This window comes from Ovis aries, chromosome X, assembly GCF_016772045.2.
Source record: "Ovis aries strain OAR_USU_Benz2616 breed Rambouillet chromosome X, ARS-UI_Ramb_v3.0, whole genome shotgun sequence".
NCBI classification, from domain to species: Eukaryota; Metazoa; Chordata; class Mammalia; order Artiodactyla; family Bovidae; genus Ovis; species Ovis aries.
In genome coordinates, this window is record NC_056080.1 from 43,502,003 (window position 1) to 43,524,744 (window position 22,742).

Sequence of the window (22,742 nt, forward strand, 5' to 3'; positions counted from 1 at the left end):
CTGGAACTCTCTTGCTTTTTCAACGATCCAGCGGATGTTGGCAATTTGATCTCTGGTTCCTCTGCCTTTTCTAAAACCAGCTTGAACATCTGGAAGTTCATGGTTCACATATTGCTGAAGCCTGGCTTGGAGAATTTTGAGCATTACTTTACTAGCGTGTGAGATGAGTGCAATTGTGTGGCAGTTTGAGCATTCTTTGGCATTGCCTTTCTTTGGGATTGGAATGAAAACTGACCTTTTCCAGTCCTGTGGCCACTGCTGAGTTTTCCAAATTTGCTGGCATATTGAGTGCAGCACTTTCACAGCATCATCTTTCAGGATTTGAAATAGCTCTACTGGAATTCCATCACCTCCACTAGCTTTGTTCGTAGTGACGCTTTCTAAGGTACACTTGACTTCACATTCCAGGATGTCTGGCTCTAGGTGAGTGATCACACCATCGTGATTATCTTGGTCGTGAAGATCTTTTTTGTACAGTTCTTCTGTGTATGTTGTTACATCTTCTTAATATCTTCTGCTTCTGTTAGGTCCATACCATTTCTGTCCTTTATCGAGCCCACCTTTGCATGAAATGTTCCCTTGGTATCTCTAATTTTCTTGAAGAGATCTCTAGTCTTTCCCATTCTGTTCTTTTCCTCTATTTCTTTGCACTGATCGCTGAGGAAGGCTTTCTTATCTCTTCTTGCTATTCTTTGGAACTCTGCATTCAGATGCTTATATCTTTCCTTCTCTCCTTTGCTTTTTGCTTCTCTTCTTTTCACAGCTATTTGTAAGGCCTCCCCAGACAGCCATTTTGCTTTTTTGCATTTCTTTTCCATGGGGATGGTCTTGATGCCTGTCTCCTGTACAATGTCATGAACCTCAGTTCATAGTTCATCAGGCACTCTATCTATGAGATCTAGTCCTTTAAGTCTATTTCTCACTTCCACTGTATAATCATAAGGAATCTGATTTAGGTCATACCTGAATGGTCTAGTGGTTTTCCCTACTTTCTTCAATTTCAGTCTGAATTTGGCAATAAGGAGTTCATGATCTGAGGCACATTCAGCTCCAGGTCTTATTTTTGTTGACTGTATAGAGCTTCTCCATCTTTGGCTGCAAAGGATAGAATCAATCTGATTTCAGTGTTGACCATCTGGTGATGTCCATGTGTAGAGTCTTCTCTTGTGTTGTTGGAAGAGGGTGTTTGCTATGACTAGTGTGTTCTCTTGGCAAAACTCTATTGGCCTTTGCCCTGCTTCATTCCGTATTCCAAGGCCAAATTTGCCTGTAATCCCAGGTGTTTCTTGACTTCCCACTTTTGCATTCCAGTCCCCTATAATGAAAAGGACATCTTTTTTGGGTTTTAGTTCTAAAAGGTCTTGTAGGTCTTCATAGAACCATTCAACTTCAGCTTCTTCAGCATTACTGGTTGGGGCATAGACTTAGATTACTGTGATATTGAATGGTTTGCCTTGGAAATGAAGAGATCATTCTGTTGTTTTTGAGATTGCATCCAAGTACTGCATTTTGGACTCTTTTGTTGACCATGATGGCTACTCCATTTCTTCTAAGGGATTCCTGCCCACAGTAGTAGATATAAGCACCGTAGATAATAGTAGTAGTAGTAGATAGTAGTAGATATAAGCAATGGACCATGTGGCAGAAGCACACCAGCTGCAACAGACCTCGCAGAAGCGTGGCTGAGAGGAGCTACCCCCCGTCCAAGGCCAGGCGCAGCAGCTGGGAGGAGCTACCCCATGCCCGAGGTCAGGGGTGGCAGCCGAAAGGCGCAACCCCACATCCGAGCAGCGGTGGCTGCACGTGCACAGGAGAGCCAAAAGGAGCTACTCTACGTTCAAAGTCAGGAGGAGTGGTGGTGAGGAGATACCCCTCGTCCAAGGTAAGGAGCAGCAGTGAAGAGATACCCCACGTCCAAGGTAAGAGAAACCCAAGTAAGACGGTAGGTGTTGCGAGAGGGCATCAAGGGCAGACACACTGAAACCATAATCAGTGTGCTTCAGTCATGTCCAACTCTTTGCCACCCTATGGACTATAGCCCACCAGGCTCCTCTGTCCATTGGATTCTCCAGGCAAGAATACTGGAGTGGGTTGTCATACCATGCTCCAGGGGATCTTCCCAACCCAGGGATCGAACCCACATCTTTTAAGTCTCCTGCATTGGCAGGCGGGTTCTTTACCACTAGTGCTACCTGGGAAGTCCCTAGCAGATTAGTACATCCATTCCCAAATTCCTTCTCCCTTGCTGGACTCCATTTAAAAGCTAGATAAAGCTAAACACTCCACTTGCTTCCTCAGCCTCCTTTTCAGAGTTCTGTTCTGGGATTCTGGAAAAGGCTTTTGTCCTCTTAAGCCAAGGAACAAATACAAGTGATGCTGCCTCTAGCTCACTTTTTCTTGCCTTGAGATATAACATAATGTCTGGAGCTATAGCAGCCATCTTGGGATCATGGCAGGAAGGTGGGTAGGACTGCAGAGATCCTGGCTCAAAGTAGAGCCTTTAAATGTGTGCCAGTAGCCACCTACCTCCAGACTCCCTGCTTGGTGAAAAAAATAAACCCCTTCTTGTTTAAGCCTCTGTTGGTCAGGTATTCCATTACTTGCAATATAAAGTATTACAAATTAATGCATTTAGTCTTTAAAAGCTTGCTTTAATGCCCTTTTTAAACAGAATAAGATTATTAATTGATCTTATGTAAAGCATATGGGTTTCCCAGATTGCCCAGTAGTATAGAATCTGCCTGCCAATGCAGGAGACGCAGTAGATGTGGGTTGGATCCCTGGGTCAGGAAGATCCCCTGGAGGAGGAAATGGCAACCCACTCCAGTATTCCTGCCTGGAGAATCCTATGGACAGAGGAGACTGGCAGGCTAAAGTCCATGAGGAAGCAGAGCTGGACACAAATGAGCAACTAACACACACACATATTACTACAGGAATAAAAACAGTGTGACATTGGCAGAAGGATAGACATAGATCAAAGGAACAGAACAGAGAACAGAATGAAACCCACACAAATATGCTCAAATGATTTTTTTTTACAAAGTTGTAAAAGCAATTAAATGGTGGAAGTCTAGCCTTTTCAACAAATGAATCTCGACCTAAATTTCACACTTTGCACAAAAATTAATTCAAAACAGTTCACAGACTTGCACAGAAAGTGTTAAACTACAAAGATTTTAGGAAAAAGTATAGGAAAAAAAACTTCAGAATCTAGGGCTGGGCAGAGAGCTCTTAGGCTTACTATTGAAGCGTGGCCCATAAAGGGAAAAATTTTGATAAATTAGAGTTGATTAAAACTTGAAAATTTCTTTTGCTCTGCAAAAGACAGTTAATAGGCCAAAAAGACAAGCTACAGATTGGAAGAAAAAAAATGTGCAAACCGCATCTTAGAGAAAGGGCTAGTATCTAGAATGTATAAAGAATTCTTAAAACTCAACAGTTAAACAAAACAATCCAATTAGAAACAGGCAAAAGACATAAAAAGACATTTCACCAAGGTAGATATACAGATGGCAAATAAGCACATGAAAAGATATTCAACTCATTAGCCATCAGAGAAATGACAACTCAACCTAGAATGAGATATCTCTACACACCTATCGAGATAACTGAAATGAAAAACAGTGACAACACTAAATGCTAACTAAGATGCAGAGAAACAAGATCACTCACGCACTGTTGCTGGACTGTAAAATGGTACATTTGCTCTCAAAAACAGCTTGCCAGGTTTTTTTAAATAAAACTAAACAGGCAGTTATCATAAGATCCAGCAATTGCACTCTCAGGCATCTATCCCAGAAAATGAAAACACATGTCCACACAAAAACCTGTACATGAATATTTGTAACAGCTTTATTCATAACAACCAAAAGCTGGAAATAGGCAAGAACTTCTTCAGCAGGTAAACTGTTAAAGAAACTGTGGTACACACACAGAGTACTACTCAGCAATGGAAATGAACAATTGATACATGCAACTACCTGGATAAAACTCCAGAGAATTATGCCGAGTGAGAAAAAAAAATAATCCCAAGGGGTACATACTTTATGATTTCATTTATGTAATATTTAAAAGTAATAAAATTTTAGAAATGGAGAACAGGGGTTAGGGAAGCCATGGGGAAGAGCAGGACCAGGAGTGGGGGTAAGGGGTGGGGGAGGCTGATGGGAAGGAAGGAAGTATGATTATAAAAGAGCAATAGGAGAGATCTTTGTGATAACAGGAGGGATCCTTGTGATAATGAAATTGATCTGCACCTTCACTGTCAAGATGGCCACAGTAACCGACACATGTGATGAACTGTGGCGATAAAATGCACACATGCAAATGAGTACAAGTATTAATAAAACTGGGAAAATCTGAGTAAGATCGACAGATTATATTAACGTTAATATCCTGGGTGTGCTACTATAGTAGTTTTGCAATATATTACCAATGGGAAAGTGGGTAAAGTATACACAGGATCTCTCTGTATTGTTTCTGATAGCTGCATGTAAATCTACAATCATCTCCATAAAAATTTCCATTAACAATAAAAGGCAAGAGAGGGTTTACTTTCCTCAGTAACAAGGCGAGTTTCTACTCAGGTGCCTTTTATAAGGTATTAAGTATGAACATGAATACAGATGAGCAATGAATGACTGACGTCTCACAGAAATGAGATGAAACACGGTCCTATAAATGACAATACAAACATCTCTGTTTCAAATACCAAAGGCAAGTGAAGAAGAGAAGGTGGTCTAAATTAACCATTCAGCCATGTGAACTGACCTGATAGCCCCCCCAAACTCCAGCAGTTCGTGACCATTCCCTTCTTTGGAATGCCAAACATGTAGTCAGAAAAGCAAAGAATCTGTTTGGTCTTCAATTGGCCAAACTTGTCACTTTGTCATAATGGAGTTCCCAGGTCAAAATTGGGCATTCTGGGGCTTTGGTTAATGAGAGAGTGAAAATGTCTGTCTCTCCTTTCTTTTTTGCTTCGGGGAATCCCCCCTACAAAGTTGACTCTGCCCTTCCTACAATGGTAGGAACAGGAAAACCTCCTCAGGAAATGAACCAAGAAATCCCTTTACATTTGCACTCCTGCATACCTGGAATCCTGTTCTTGGGAGACTGGTCTCCTACAGGGCACTGCCTGATCAATGTTCAGAGAAAAAATCTGCTGCCTCCAGAAAAAACCAAACTGAATGCTAACAAGGAAAAAGGAGCATCCCACTGCACGGCAGAGAGGCTTTGGGTCACAACCTGCACGGTGACATCTATGTGATATCCTGGCTGCTTTGTATAAGCCATGCATCCTGAGAGGCTTCTTGCTGATTTATGTCACAAAAGTAAATGTCTTTCTTCTTCCTTTATATTCACTCTTACTAAAATAAGAAGCATTTGTCACATGGCATCAGTGGAAGACACTGGCGAGAAGCATTCCAGAGATGATTCTCCCAAAACTGCATCTATCTCGCTACCTTTTAGGCATGGCTGCTACAGGTAGACAGGAGCAATTGACAGGCACCTATTGAGGGCCTGCCCTGGGTAAGGAAGACCAACCCAAAGGACCTCAATAATGGGTTTCTCAGTTGGCTGAGGGATGTTACAATCACACATTAAGAATGCAAAGCACAACACAGCCAGTAAGGCGGCAAATGAGTAGTCTGGACAATATGAGTGTTCACAGTTATGGAGCCAGAGAGACGGCTTCTGCTGAGATGATCAGGGAAGGTTTTAATGAGGGGGGATAAGAGCCAAGTTTCAAGGGAAGGCTAGCATCTGGATGGAAAGGAGGAAAGGTATGAGAATGCCATTGGGGAAGGGGGCAAGTAAACCAATAGTTGAGTGGAAAAGTCCAAAATATATTCAAAAGATAGATAGTAAGCTCACCGGTTTAACTGGAGTGTTAGGTTTGTTTTTCATTATGAAAAAGAACATTGTTAAGAAAAGATGGTATTGTTTGAATGTTTACAATGATATTAATAATATTCATGCTGTTGTTTAGTTACTAAGTCATGTACGACACTTTCTCAACCCCCTGGGACGGTAGCCCGCCAGGCCCCTCTGTCCATGGGATTTCCCAGGCAAGAATACTGGAGTGAGTTGCCATTTCCTGCTCCAGGAGATCTTCCCAACCCAGGGATCAAACCTGGCTGGGTCTCCTGCATTGTCAGGGGGATTCTTTACCACTGGGAAGCCAGCTGGGAAGCCCCAATACACTCGTGTTACCTGTATAATTTAAAAACTAAAAAGTTTAAAGAAAGGGATGCTAAGGCTGAGAAGAGCATTTAGACTCACAGGTACTGAGTCTGTGGCTGGTGTGGCAAACAAAATTTCCTGGCTCCCAACAGCCATTGTTTGTTCCCTTTTCTCTTTCCCAGCTCCAAAAATAGACGGTGAAAAACCAAGCTCCCAATATTCCTTGTAGCAAAGGCTAGCCAAGTGACTGAAGTTTAGACAATAAGATGCAAGGCAGAAACCTACTGGCAGCCCGGAAACACACTGTTTTCTGATATAAGAGCCTTACCCCATCCCTCCTTCCTGTTTCTCTTGAACATGGTTATAGGAAGTTGTGATGTCTGGAACTGAGGCAACCATATTGCAACCATGAAGTTACAAGCCTAAGAAAGAAAACCCAACATTCTGAAGACAGCAAAATGGAGAGAGAAAAAGAATCTGAGCCATTTATGACATTCATCATCCACTGTCTAAACCTAAAACTGCCACACCTCTAGACTTCTTACCATATGAGATAATTTAGATTAAGTCACTATAAAGTTCAGTACAGAATACAAAAATGACCAAAATACCTGAATAGGCAAAGAGACTTTGCTTTCTGAAATGCAAGTTAATATTTAGGAATAGCAATAAGAGTTTTACATCATTTCCAAAGTATAAACAGCAGTCACAAGAAGTAGCCCAATCTGGAGCTCCCTAGTGATCCAGTGGTTAGGATTAGGTGCTTTCACTGCCATGCCCCAGGTTCAATCCCTGGTCAGGGAATAGGGATCCCACAACCCATGCAGCATGGCAAAAAAAAAAAAAAATGCTCTCAAACAAAGTGGCTCAGTCTGAAATCATGTGATTTCAAGGACATTTCAAAAGTTAACAGGAACGAGTAACTGAAAACTAAATCAAAACAATCCTGTGATCCGGCACAGTAAACATATATCGTTTGACTGTTCAGCAATATACCCCCACCAACTCCTTTCTTTGGCTGTTTTTTTTTTTTTAACAGTTTCATTGAGGTATAATTTATATGTCATATAGTAGTTCTATTTTTAGCATTTTTGAGGAACCTCCATATACTGTTTTCCATAGTGGCTGAACCAATTTACATTCCCACCAGCAGTGTACAAGGGTTTCCTTTTCTCTACATCCTTGCCAACATTTGTTGTTTGTGGTCTTTTTGATGATAGCCATTCCGGCAGATGTGAAGTGATATCTCATTGTGGTTTTGATGTGCATTTCCCTGATGATTAGCAATTTTGAGTATATTCTTCATGTGCCTATTGACCATCTGTGTGTCTTCTTTGGAAAAAATGTCTACTGAGGTGCTTCTGCCCATTTTTGAATCAGACTATTTGAGTTTGTTTTTTTTAATATACATTGAGTTATATAAGCTCTTTATATATTTTGGACATTAATTCCTTATCTGGGTATATATCCAAAGAAGATGTAAACACTTATTCAAAGAGATTTCCTGCACCCTAATGTTCAGTGGCTCAGATGGTAAAGAATCTGCCTGCAGTGCAGGAGACCCAGGTTCAATCCCTGGGTCGGGAAAATACCCTGGAAAAGGGAATAGCTACCCATTCCAGTATTCTTACGTGGAAAATTCCATGGACAGAGGAGCCTGGCTGCTACAGTCCATGGGGTCACAAAGAGTCAGACACAACTGAGCAACTAACATTTTCACTTTTCACTTTTTTGATGTTCATAGCAGAATTATTTACAATAGCTAAGCTATGGAAGCAAAATAAGTGTCTATTGTAAAGTTTACCCACTTAAAATATACAATTCAATGGAGTTCACTATAATTACAAAATTGTGTAATCTTTATCATAATCTGAATAATTTCATCATAAAAAAAAAAACCCATACCCATTAGCAGTCACTCTCCGCTTCCTCCCTTCATCCACACATACGTCTAGGCAACTACTCATCTTTTTGTTACTATAGATTTGCCTATTCTGTACATTTCACATAAATGAGATCATATAATATGTAGTCTTTTACATATAATATGTGGTATAATACTTTTGAGGTTCATCTATGTTGTGGCATGTATCAGTATTTCATTCCTTTTTATGGCTAAATAATATTCTATTGTATTAATGTACCACATTTTGTTTACCCATTTACCAGTTGACAGACATTGGGATTGCTTCTACTTTTTGTCTACTATGAATAACGCCATTATGAACATTCATGTACACATTTTTTTGTGAATAAATTCTTTTTCTTTGGGGTATATAACTAGGGGTGTTGTGTCATATAGTAACTCCATGTTTAAACTTCTGTGCAACTGCAGACTCTTCTGTATAAGAAGGTTTTAATTACTACATATCTTCATCAACACTTGGTACTATCTTTTTTTTCTTATAACTATGCTTGTGGGTATGAAGCAATATCTCATTGTGGTTTTAATTTACACTTCTCTAATGACTATTCCTAGATGTTCATTGGAAGGACTGATGCTGAGGTTGAAACTCCCATACTTTGGCCACCTTATGTGAAGAGCTGACTCATTGGAAAAGACCCTGATGCTGGGAGGGATTGGGGGCAGGAGAAGAAGGGGACAACAGAGGATGAGATAGCTGGATGGCATCACCAACTCGATGTACATGAGTTTGGGTGAACTCCAGGAGTTGGTGATGGACAGGGAGGCCTGGCGTGCTGTGATTCATGAGGTCACAAAGAGTCAGACATGACTGAGCAACTGAACTGAACTGAACTGAATGACTAATGATGCTGGGTCTCCTGAATCGTGGGCAGATTCCTTACTGTCTGAGCCACCAGGGAAGCCTATTATTTATGGTAGGATAAAGCAAATAATTGGGCTTCCCAGATAGTTCAGTGGTAAAGACTCTGCCTGCAATGCAGGAGATATGGGTTCAATCCCTGGGTCAGGAAGATCCCCTGAAGTAGGAAGTGGCAACCCACTCCAGTATTCTTGGCTGGAAAACACCATGGACAGAGGAGCCTGGTGGGCTACAGTCCATGGGGTCGCAAAGAGTCAGAAACAACCAGGCAGATGCACGTGCATGCACAAAAGCAAGTAATTATGCTAATGTCTTTATGAATCAGATTTTCAATGTAAGTAAAGAATCAAAGAAGTTAAACAAAATTTCTGTAATCCTTAATTAGCATTTCAAATATCAGTGTGAATTCATGTGGTATTTTATCTTTAAAAATGTATACATATTTTCTAGACTTGTTTTAAGAGAATGAAAATTCAAGCCACAGACTGGAAGAAAATATTTATAAACCCCATATCCAACAATCTTTTCATGAAATGTTCCCTTGGTATCTCTAATCTTCTTGAAGAGATCTCTAGTCTTTGCCATGCTGTTGTTTACCTCTATTTCTTTGGATTGATTGCTGAGGAAGGCTTTCTTATCTCTCCTTGCTGAGTGATCAATGCAAAGAAATAGAGGAAAAGAACAGAATGGGAAAGACTAGAGATCTCTTCAAGAAAATTAGAGATACCAAGGGAACATTTCATGCAAAGATGGGCTCGATAAAGGACAGAAATGGTATGGACCTAACAGAAGCAGAAGATATTAAGAAGATGTAACAACATACACAGAAGAACTGTACAAAAAAGATCTTCACGACCAAGATAATCACGATGGTGTGATCATTCACCTAGAGCCAGACATCCTGGAATGTGAAGTCAAGTGGACCTTAGAAAGCATCACTACGAACAAAGCTAGTGGAGGTGATGGAATTTCAGTGGAGCTATTTCAAATCCTGAAAGATGATGCTGTGAAAGTGCTGTACTCAATATGCCAGCAAATTTGGAAAACTCAGCAGTGGCCACAGGACTGGAAAAGGTCAGTTTTCATTCCAATCCCAAAGAAAGGCAATGCCAAAGAATGCTCAAACTGCCACATAATTGCACTCATCTCACACACTAGTAAAGGAATACTCAAAATTCTCCAAGCCAGGCTTCAGCAATACGTGAACCATGAACTTCCTGATGTTCAAGCTGGTTTTAGAAAAGGCAGAGGAACCAGAGATCAAATTGCCAACATCTGATGGATCATGGAAAAAGCAAGAGAGTTCCAGAAAAACATCTATTTCTGCTTTATCGACGATGCCAAAGCCTTTGACTGTGTGGATCACAATAAACTGGAAAATTCTGAAAGAGATGGGAATACCAGACTACCTGACCTGCCTCTTGAGAAACCTATATGCAGGTCAGGAAGCAACAGCTAGAACGAGACATGAACAACAGACTGGTTCCAAATAGGAAAAGGAGTACGTCAAGGCTGTATATTGTCACCCTGCTTATTTAACTTATATGCAGAGTACATCATGAGAAATGCTGGACTGGAAGAAACACAAGCTGGAATCAAGATTGCCTGGAGAAATATCAATAACCTCAGATATGTAGATGACACCACCCTTATGGCAGAAAGTGAAGAGGAACTAAAAAGCCTCTTGATGAAAGTGAAAGAGGAGAGTGAAAAAGTTCGCTTAAAGCTCAACATTCAGGAAACGAAAATCATGGCATCTGGTCCCATCAATTCATGGGAAATAGATGAGGAAACAGTGGAAACAGTGTCAGACTTTATTTTTGGGGCTCCAAACTCACTGCAGATGGTGACTGCAGCCATGAAATTAAAAGACACTTACTCCAGAAGGAAACTTATGACCAACCTAGATAGCATATTGAAAAGCAGAGAGATTACTTTGCCAACAAAGGTCCATCTAGTCAAGGCTATGGTTTTCCAGTGGTCATGTATGGATGTGAGAGTTGGACTGTGAAGAAAGCTGAGCACCAAAGAATTGATGCTTTTGAACTGTGGTGTTGGAGAAGACTCTTGAGAGTCCCTTGGACTGCAAGGAGATCCAACCAGTCCATTCTAAAGGAGATCAGTCCTGGGTGTTCTTTGGAAGGAATGATGCTAAAGCTGAAACTCCAATACTTTGGCCACCTCGTGTGAAGAGCTGACTCACTGGAAAAGACTCTGATGCTGGGAGGGATTGGGGGCAGGAGGAGAAGGGGACGATAGAGGATGAGATGGCTGGATGGCATCACTGACTTGATGGACATGAGTTTGAGTGAACTCCGGGAGTTGGTGATGAACAGGGAGGCCTGGGGTGCTGCAATTCACGGGGTCGCAAAGAGTCAGACATGACTGAGTGACTGAACTGAACTGATCCAACGATCGACTTGTATCTGGAATATATAAAGAACTCTCAAAACTCAACAGAAAGGAAAAGACCCAATTAAAGATGGGCAAAAGACATGAACAGACATTACACCAAAGAAGATATACAGATGGCAAATAAGGACATGAAAAGACATTCAATATCATTCTTAAGCCACTGAGGAAATAAAAGTTTAAATCAAGAACTACACACCTGAGGAGGGTGGTCCTAAGATGGCAGAGGAATAGGACAGGGAGGAAACTTTCTCCCCCACAGATTCATCAAAAGAACATTTGAACACTGAGTAAATTCCACAAAACAAATTCTGAATGCTGGCAGAGGACATCGGGCACCCAGAAAAGCAGCCCACTGTCTTCAAAAGGAGGTAGGAAAAATATAAAAGATAAAAATAAAGACAAAAGAGGTAGGGACAGAGATCCATCCTGGGAAGGGGGTCTTTAAAAAGAGATGTTTCCAAACACCAGGAAACACTCTCACTGCCAAGTCTGTGGCGAGCCTTGGACCTCAGAGGGCAATATAACTAGGAGGAAAAATAAATAATTAAAACCCACAGATTACATGCCCAACGATGGTAACTCCCAGTGGAGAAGCAGTGCAGACACTTGAATCAACCACTAGCAAGCGGGGGCTGGGCAGGGAGGCACAGGCTGCATTGCTTAGAGTAAGGACCAGGCCTGAATGCCCCATGGGCAATCTGAGGAAACTAACTTGAAATAGCAAACCGGACTGTGGGATAGCTATCCAGCAAAAAGCCCTAACCCTAGACATCTCCAGACCCGCTCACAGAACAAAGGACTGAGCAGAGCTAGCTGGCTGCGGACTGGCCCATACCCCGCTGGAGACAGGCAGGCGAGGGCAGCCAAAGCCAGAAGGGGGCAATCACGGCCCCAGAGAGGCATCCTATAACAAACTGCAAGCAGGTTTTGTTGCTAACCAAGACTTCTTGGGATTCTGGATGGTCAACATTCACCTGAGAAGGTGTGCTGGTTGTACACCCAGAAAACTGAGTGGCTGGGACGGGGGAGGCGATAAGTCACAGCAACTACGCTCGCCAAACACCTGGTCACCCAAGCTGCTCGGACCTGGGAAGGACACAAAATGCAGGCCCAACTGAGTGTGCGCCTTTGTGGAGTACCCGAGTACTTGAACCTGAGCAGCTTAGTCCTGGGAAGTGCATACAACCCAGGGCTGGCCTCAGACAGTTCCCGGCAGAGCAACCTAGAGCCTAAGCAGTGTAGACAGGGAAAGCACACACCCTTGAGCAGGGGCAAACCCAGTGTGGCTGAGAGACTGGGAGCACACCCCAGTGTTATTTGTTTGCAGCATTCCTCCCTCCCCACTGCACGACTGAACAAGTGAGCCTAAAAATGTGTCCACCACCGCCCCCTTGTGTCAGGGTGGAAATTAGACACTGAAGAGACCAGCAAACAAAAGAAGCTAAAACAAACAGAGGGAACTGCCTTGGAAATGACAGATGGAGAAGTCTTGAGGCTACTGTAAGAATAAGACTGAAAAACAGAAGCAGGAGGCTTAAGTCCAAATGCTGAGAACACCTGAGAACTCCTGACTCCAGGGAATATTAATCGATAGGAGCTCATCAAACGCCTCCATACCTACACTGAAACCAAGCTCCACCCAAGGAGCCAACAAGGGCCAACAAGTTCCAGAGCAAGACATACCATGCAAATTCTCCAGCAACACAGGAACATATCCCTGAGCTTCAATATACAGGCTGCCCAAAGTCACACCAAACCCACTGACATCTCAAAACTCATACTGGACACTTCATTGCACTCCAGAGAGAAGAAATCCAGCTCCACTCACCAGAACACTGACATAAGCTTTCTTAACCAGGAAACCTTGACAAGCCACCTGTCCAACCCGACCCACACTGAGGAAACTCCACGATAAATAGAACTCCATAACTGCCAGAATACGGAAAGGTCACCCAAAACACAGCAATATAAACAAGATGAAAAGGCAGAAAAATACCCAGCAGGTAAAGGAACAGGATAAATGCCCACCAAACCAAACAAAAGAGGAAGAGATAGGGAATCTACCTGATAAAAAAATTCCAAATAATGATAGTGAAAATGATCCAAAATCTTGAAAAAAAAAAAAAGTGTAGTTACAGATAAATAGCTTGGAGACAAGGATTGAGAAGATGCAAGAAAGGTTTAACAAGGACCTAGAAGTAATAAGAGTCAATATATAATAAATAATGCAATAAATGAGATCAAAAACATTCTGGAGGGAACCAACAGTAGAATAACAGAGGCAGAAGATAGCATACCTGAGGTAGACGATAGAATGGTAGAAATAAATGAATCAGAGAGGAAAAAAGAAAATTAATTAGAAGAAATGAGGACAATCCCAGAGACCTCTGGGACAATGTTAAACGCCCCAACATTCAAATCATAAGAATCCCAGAAGAAGAAGATAAAAAGAAAGACCATGAGAAAATACTTGAGGAGATAATAGTTGAAAACTTCCCTAAAATGGGGAAGGAAATAGCCACCAAAGTCCAAGAAACCCAGAGAGTTCCAAACAGGATAAACCCAAGGCAAAACACCCCAAGACACATATTAATCAAATTAACAAAGATCAAACACAAAGAACAAATATTAAAAGCAGCAAGGGAAAAACAACAAATAACACACAAGGGGATTCCCATAAGGATAACAGCTGATCTTTCGATAGAAACTCTTCAGGCCAGGAGGGAATGGCAAGACATACTTAAAGTGATGAAAGAGAAAAACCTACAACCCAGATTACTGTACCCAGCAAGGATCTCATTCAAATATGAAGGAGAAATCAAAAGCTTTACACACAACCAAAAGCTGAGAGAATTCAGCACCACCAAACCAGCTCTTCAACAAATGCTAAAGGATCTTCTCTAGGCAGGAAACACAGAAAGGGTGTATAAACTTGAGCCCAAAACAGTAAATGGCAACGGGATCATACTTATCAATAATTACCTTAAGTGTAAATGGGTTGAATGCCCCAACCAAAAGACAAAGACTGGCTGAATGGATACAAAAACAAGACCCCTATATATGCTGTCTACAAGAGACCCACGTCAAAACAAGGGACACATACAGACTGAAAGTGAAGAGTGGAAAAAGATATTCCATGCAAATAGAGACCAAAAGAAAGCAGGAGTAGCAATACTCATATCAGATAAAATAGACTTTAAAACAAAGGCTGTGAAAAGAGACAAAGAAGGACACTACATAATGATCAAAGGATCAATCCATGAAGAAGATACAACAATTATAAATATATATGCACCCAACATAGGAGCACCACAATATGTAAGACAAATGCTAACAAGTATGAAAGGGGGAATTAACAATAACACAATAATAGTGGGAGATGTTAATACCCCACTCATACCTATGGATAGATCAACCAAACAGAAAATTAACAAGGAAACACAAACTTTAAATGATACAATAGACCAGTTAGACCTAATTGATATCTATAGGACATTTCACCACAAAACAATGAATTTCACCTTTTTCTCAAGTGCACATGGAAATGTCTCCAGGATATATCACATCCTGGGCCATAAATCTAGCCTTGGTAAATTCAAAAATTGAAATCATTTCAAGCATCTTTTCTGACCACAATACAGCAAGATTAGATCTCAATTACAGGAGAAAAACTATTAAAAATTCTGACATATGGAGGCTGAACAACACGCTGCTGAGTAACCAACAAATCACAGAAGAAATTAAAAAAAAAAAAGAAATCAAAATACGCACAGAAAGAAATGAAAATGAAAACACAACAACCCAAAACCTATGGGACACTGTAAAAGCTGTGCTAAGGGGAAGGTTCATAGCAATACAGGCATACCTCAAGAAACAAGAAAAAAGTCAAATAAATAACCTAACTCTACACCTAAAGCAACTAGAAAAGGAAGAAATGAAGAACCCCAGGGTTAGTAGAAGGAAAGAAATCTTAAAAATTAGGGCACAAATAAATGCAAAAGAAACAGAAGAGACCACAGCAAAGATCGACAAAGCCAAAAGCTGGTACTTTGAAAGATAAATAAAATTGACAAACCATTAGCCAGACTCATCAAGAAACAAAGGGAGAAAAATCAAATCAATAAAATTAGAAATGAAAATGGAGAGATCACAACAGACAACACAGAAATACAAAGGATTATAAGAGACTACTATCAGCAACTATATGCCAATAAAATGTACAACTTGGAAGAAATGGACAAATTCTTAGAAAAGTACAACTTTCCAAAACTGAACCAGGAAGAAATAGAAAATCTTAAGAGACCCATCACAAGCACGGAAATTGAAACTGTAGTCAGAAATCTTCCAGCAAACAAAAGCCCAGGACCAGACGGCTTCACAGCTGAATTCTACCAAAAACTTAGAGAAGAGCTAACATCTATCCTACTCAAACTCTTCCAGAAAATTGCAGAGGAAGGTAAGCTGCCAAACGCATTCTATGAGGCCACCATCACCCTAATACCAAAACCTGACAAAGATGCCACAAAAAAAGAAAACTACAAGCCAGTATCACTGATGAACATAGATGCAAAAATCCTTAACAAAATTCTAGCAAACAGAATTCAACAACACATTAAAAAGATCATACATCATGACCAAGTGGGCTTTGGTCCCAGGGATGCAAGGATTCTTCAATATCTGCTAATCAATCAATGTAATACACCACATTAACAAATTGAAAAATAAAAACCATATGATTATCTCAATAGGTGCAGAGAAGGCTTCTGACAAAATTCAACATCCATTTATGATAAAAAAAAACAACCCTCCAGAAAGCAGGAATAGAAGGAACATACCTCAACATAATAAAAGCTATATTTGACAAACCCACAGCAAACATTATCCTCAATGGTGAAAAATTAAAAGCATTTCCCCTAAAGTCAGGAACAAGACAAGGGTACCCACTCTCACCACTACTATTCAACATAGTTTTGGAAGTTTTGGCCATAGCAATCAGAGCAGAAACAGAAATAAAAGGAATCCAGATTGGAAAAGAAGTAAAACTCTCACTGTCTGCAGATGACACGATCCTCTACACAGAAAACCCTAAAGACTACACCAGAAAATTACTAGAGCTCATCAATGAATATAGTAAAGTTGCAGGATATAAAATCAACACACAGAAATCCCTTGCATTCCTATACACTAATACTGAGAAAATAGAAAGAGAAATTAAGGAAACAATTCCATTCACCATTGCAACAAAAAGAATAAAATACATAGGAATATATCTACCTAAAGAAACAAAAGACCTATATATAGAAAACTGTAAAACACTGGTGAAAGAAATCGAAGAGGACATTAACAGATGGAGAAATATACCATGTTCATGGATTGGAAGAATCCATATACTGAAAATGAGTATACTACCCAAAGTAATCTATGGATTCAATGCAATCCCTATCAAGCTTCCAATGGTATTTTTCACACAGCTAGAACAAATAATTTCACAATTTGTATGGAAATACAAAATATCTTGAATAGCCAAAGCAATCTTGAGAAAGAAGAATGGAACTGGAGGAATCAGCCTGCCTGACTTCAGGCTCTACTACAAAGCCACAGTCATCAAGACAGTATGGTACTGGCACAAAGACAGAAATATAGATCAATGGAACAAAATAGAAAGCCCAGAGATAAATCCATGCACCTATGGACACCTTATCTTTCACAAAGGAGGCAAGAATATACAATGGAGCAAAGACAATCTCTTTAACAAGTGGTGCTGGGAAAACTGGTCAACCGCTTGTAAAAGAATGAAACTAGAACACTTTCTAACACCATACACAAAAATAAACTCAAAATGGATTAAAGATCTAAATGTAAGATCAGAAACTATAAAACTCCTAGAGGAGAACATAGGCAAAACACTCTCCAACATAAATTACAGCAGGATCCTCTATGATCCACCTCCCAGAATACTGGAAACAAAAGCAAATATAAACAAATGGGACCCAATTAAAATTAAAAGCTTCTGCACAACAAAGGAAACTATAAGCAAGGTGAAAAGACACCTTCAGAATGGGAGAAAATAATAGCAAATGAAGCAAGTGATAAAAAATTAATCTCAAAAATATACAAGCAGCTCATGCAGCTCAATTCCAGAAAAATAAATGACCCAATCAAAAAATGGGCCAAAGAACTAAACAGACATTTCTCCAAAGAAGACATAAAGATGGCTAACAAATGCATGAAAAGATGCTCATCATCACTCATTATCAGAGAAATGCAAATCAAAACCACAGTGAGGTACCATTTCACGCCAGTCAGAATGGCAGCTATCCAAAAGTCTACAAGCAATAAATTCTGGAGAGGGTGTGGAGAAAAGGGAACCCTCTTACACTGTTGGTGGGAATGCAAACTAGTACAGCCACTATGGAGAACAGTGTGGAGATTCCTTAAAAAAACTGGAAATAGAACTGCCATATGACCCAGCAATCCCACTGCTGGGCATACACACCAAGGAAACCAGAATTGAAAGAGACACGTGTACCCCAATGTTCACTGCAGCACTGTTTACAATAGCCAGGACATGGAAGCAACCTAGATGTCCATCAGCAGACAAATGGATAAGAAAGCGGTGGTATATATACACAATGGAGTATTACTCAGCCATTAAAAAGAATACATTTGAATCAGTTCTAATGAGGTGGATGAAACTGGAACCTATTATACAGAGTGAAGTAAGCCAGAAAGAAAAATACCAATACAATATAATAAATATGGAATTTAGAAAGATAGTAATGATAACCCTGTATGCAAGACAGCAAAAGAGACACAGATGTATAGAACAGTCTTTAGGACTCTGGGAGAGGGCGAGGGTGGGATGATTTGGGAGAATGGCATTGAAACATGTATATTATCATATGTGAAATGAATCACCAATCCAGGTTCAATGCATGATACAGGATGCTCGGGGCTGGTGCACTGGGATGATCCAGAGGGATGGGATGGGGAGGGAGGTGTTAGGGGGTTCAGGATGGGGAACACATGTACACCCATGGCAGATTCATGTCAACATATGGCAAAACCAATACAATATTGTAAAGTAATCAGCCTCTAATTAAAATAAATTTATATTTTAAAAATGTTTTGTAAAATAAATAAAATGAATTTATGATATTAAAAATAAAAAAGAGCTACACACCTATGAGACTGGCTAGAATCCAAAACACTGCCAATGCCAAATGCTCTCAAGAATTTGGAATAATGGGAACTCTCATTCATTGCTGGTGGGAATCCAAAATGGTACAGCCACTTTGGAAGATAGTTCAGCAATTTCTCTTAAAATTAAACACACACATATGACCAGTTCCAAATTTATGTGAAAATCAAGTATCCTGCCATCCATACAAAAGTAGTGAGCATTGTGCTGCAGTTTTTAACTTCTCACAAATACAAGCAAAGCTTTCCTTGTTTAATAAGTATCAAGAGAAAGGTGAGAAATCTCATCTCAGTTGAAAACAAAATGTGTATGTACTTATCTCAAATTTGACTCAGAATTTCATGTCTATATGACAAAATACAAGCCTAGGTTTCACCCTGAAGATCTAATTTTCATTCTTTTGGTTTTTAAAAAAACTATTTTCTTATGTATACAAAGGTCTATAAGATCAAGATTATAATGATTGTATAACTGTTAATATTTGAGTCTGATCATATTAGCCATTAAAAAAAACACACAATTTTTAGGTCTCACATAAAATTAAGTCTCAGGCTATATTTTTTTTTTTTAGTTTTTTAGTTTTTAAATTTTAAAATCTTTAATTCTTACATGCGTTCCCAAACATGAACCCCCCTCCCACCTCCCTCCCCATAACATCTCTCTGGGTCATCCCCATGCACCAGCCCCAAGCATGCTGCATCCTGTGTCAGACATAGACTGGCGATTCAATTCTTACATGATAGTATACATGTTAGAATGTCATTCTCCCAAATCATCCCACCCTCTCCCTCTCCCTCTGAGTCCAAAAGTCCGTTATACGCAGCTGTGTCTCTTTCCCTGTCTTGCATACAGGGTCGTCATTGCCATCTTCCTAAATTCCATATATATGTGTTAGTATACTGTATTGGTGTTTTTCTTTCTGGCTTACTTCACTCTGTATAATCGGCTCCAGTTTCATCCATCTCATCAGAACTGATTCAAATGAATTCTTTTTTACGGCTGAGTAATACTCCATTGTGTATATGTACCACAGCTTTCTTATCCATTCATCTGCTGATGGACATCTAGGTTGTTTCCATGTCCTGGCTATTATAAACAGTGCTGCGATGAACATTGGGGTACATGTGTCTCTTTCAATTCTGGTTTCCTCAGTGTGTATGCCCAGAAGTGGGATTGCTGGGTCATAAGGTAGTTCTATTTGCAATTTTTTAAGGAATCTCCACACTGTTCTCCATAGTGGCTGTACTAGTTTGCATTCCCACCAACAGTGCAGGAGGGTCCCCTTTTCTCCACACCCTCTCCAGCATTTATTGCTTGCAGATTTTTGGATCGCAGTCAGGCTATATTTTTATTCATATTGCTTTGTCAGTATGATTTTAGGAGTTTTGCTTATTTAACACTATCTATATTTTCATGTTATAAACAGCATTAAGTAAAGTGAACTTACAACCTTTATTTAAATTAAACCAACTATGGTCTGAGGGAACTCCGGGAGTTGGTGATGGACAGGGAGGCCTGGCGGGCTGCGATTCATGGGGTCGCAAAGAGTTGGACACGACTGAGCGACTGAACTGAACTGAACTGAAACCAACTAAGCCTACTTTTTTGAAAAAGTAAATCCCACCTTGGATTAAAATAGTTATTTACCAGAAATGTATCATGCTGCCTTATGAATTTTTTAAAAGTATGAAAAGAAAAGAAAGGTAAGCTAAGCTTAACTACCTGTTTGTTTCTCAAGAAAACCTGGCTGAAAGTCCTTTTTTTCAGTTTTAAATGAGAGAGAAAACTTCTTGCTCATAGCACATTTCACACCTTACTAGCAACCCTCTATAGTAGAAAACGTGAGAGGATTTTTAGGTCTACTTGGGTAAGGAAAAAAGGGGAGAAAATCAAGTAGGAAATTTTACAGTAAGAAAAAAAAAAAAAGCCCTGATGTTTCCCCTAGGGCACTCCCATTAGAGTTGAGATCCTTTGTGAGAAAAGAAAATCACACAAATCACACAGAGTAGGTGAATTACTTGGCCAAAATCAACAAATCCACAGAAAACCATTATTCTTTACTCAAAAGAGAATTATTATTGGATCACTATATCTACAACTCATGGATCTTGCTAACATACCATGGGCTATAGAAATCATTTTTATGCAGGAGTTCCCCCAAGACCTGAAAATCATTTCAAAAGTTCTCCTGGGGTAAAAAATTGTGAGGGGATGAAAATGTCTTGGAGCTAGTTAGATAGAGATGACAGTCACAAAACACTGGATGTACTAAATGCCACTGAATTCTACATTTTGAAATGATGGTTAATGGTCATTTTATATTACATGAGTTTCACCTTCATGAAAAACAAACAAACAAAAGAAAAACACTTAAGAAAGACTGACTAGGATCACTTGAGACTTCCTGAATGGCGAGAGACTAGATTTGGCCTTGAAGGATGTTGAAGATGAGAATTTAAACAGAGGCAAGAAACTGGTGAAGATGGCTCTAATGAGAGTGGTTTTCAAACACTGACTGCAGCCACAATAACAAATAGATTCTAGTGCAAGCTAGTTCACTTACACACATATGACACAAAGGTTCATGAAATAATACTTACTCTTCCCAAGCATAATAAACTGATTTTTTAAAATTCTATTCTACGCTATTTTTTTTCTTTTTCTTTTTTCTCTAAATCCTGGTCATGATTCATTACACTGATCTCACAAAATGAGTGACAGACTCTAATGCCCCGGGGTGTCAAGTTAAGAGGTTTGGACCTGATGCAGGTTATTTTAAGACCATGGAATTGACCACTAAGAACATAGTCAGGAATCTGTAGGCAGAATTTTAGGCTGGAAAACCCTCTACCTTGTGAATAAAGTAATTGTTTTATGATTTTGTCACTGAGATAAATTTAAATTGACTTAGCTAACACCACATGATGAAATCAATATGTATACTATGTATTACTCACAGTTTTTCTCTCTCAGCTGTTTATCATTTAAATTGCTGGTCAATTTCCCAGAGAATGATTTTTCCTATGTTAATATGGAGGCATGCATTAGTCTAGATAAGAATATTCAAGGTATTTCTATGAGAGACAAATTCTAAATTTGTTTTATTTTATTGTTGTAAAGTCAAATAATTTCTTTTTCTTATTAAGGAAACAGTTGCTTCATTATAAATTAGAGGATGAACTGTTTACAACATTTATAGAGGATGGACTATTTACAACAAACTCTCCTAAGATGGTGGCGAGGTATCTTCATGAAAAACAGAAAGTGTGCTCCTCATTATTCATTAGAGGCATTCAGGATCAGCTACACAACCATCTGTCTAAAATGCAGAAGAAGGGATTTTCAGCTCTGGCTGGAACTGTCCCTTTTAACTTGAATAGCCTATCATTTTTGACAATATGCCTGAGACTCTCTTAGCTTAATACAAATCCAGCATGTAAATTCTTGGGGGAAAAAAAGGATATTTTGTGTCGGAAATTGTGATCTTTCCCCTAGGTTTGCAATTAATTCACATTATAATAATGTGAACATCATCAGTGATATAAATGCCTATATCTTAGAAAGCACAATACTTCTTGTCCTTCAGAGATGAGAGGAGAGGTTACACATCACTTGGCTGTGGACAGAAATCAATCTATTGCTCATGACTGACTACCAGCAACTAATTAAGATGGGGAGTATGTTCCTTTTTCAATTTCTAAGAAAAAGCAGTAAAAGTTAGTTAGCTTGTGTTATAATTTTAAACCCAAACAGCCAATAATTATGCTATCTCCAGGAGGCCAAGGTTTTTCTCTCAATAATTTAATTCAGCAAGCAGAGCTCTGTAACAAGCAGGAAGGAAGCAGGGATTAAAAAAGGCCAGATTTGGCTTTAGGACTCTGTGACCAATCTGTGCCAGACAGCATCCAACCTTTTAACTAAGTGCAAGTTTTAAAAAATATTAATTTTTTGGCAACATAGCACATTTAGTGCCAAGGCTAGTGTAACAATTTCTTAATGTAGCCACCTGCTTTGGGCACATACTAGGATACTCAATATATAAATACTGATTTGTAGAAGGACAGCCTAAGATATCCAGTAAGTATACTATCACTCCCTAGTTCACGCACACACACACACACACACACAGACACACACACACATACTCCTATTTG

At 39.6% G+C, this 22,742-nt stretch overlaps 1 protein-coding gene across 3 annotated transcripts in view; it reads right to left on the reverse strand.

Moving 5' to 3' along the window:
* EFHC2 (EF-hand domain containing 2) overlaps nt 1-22,742 on the reverse strand; it is a 238,237-nt gene that overhangs the window by 210,043 nt on the left and 5,452 nt on the right. The window lies entirely within an intron of this gene.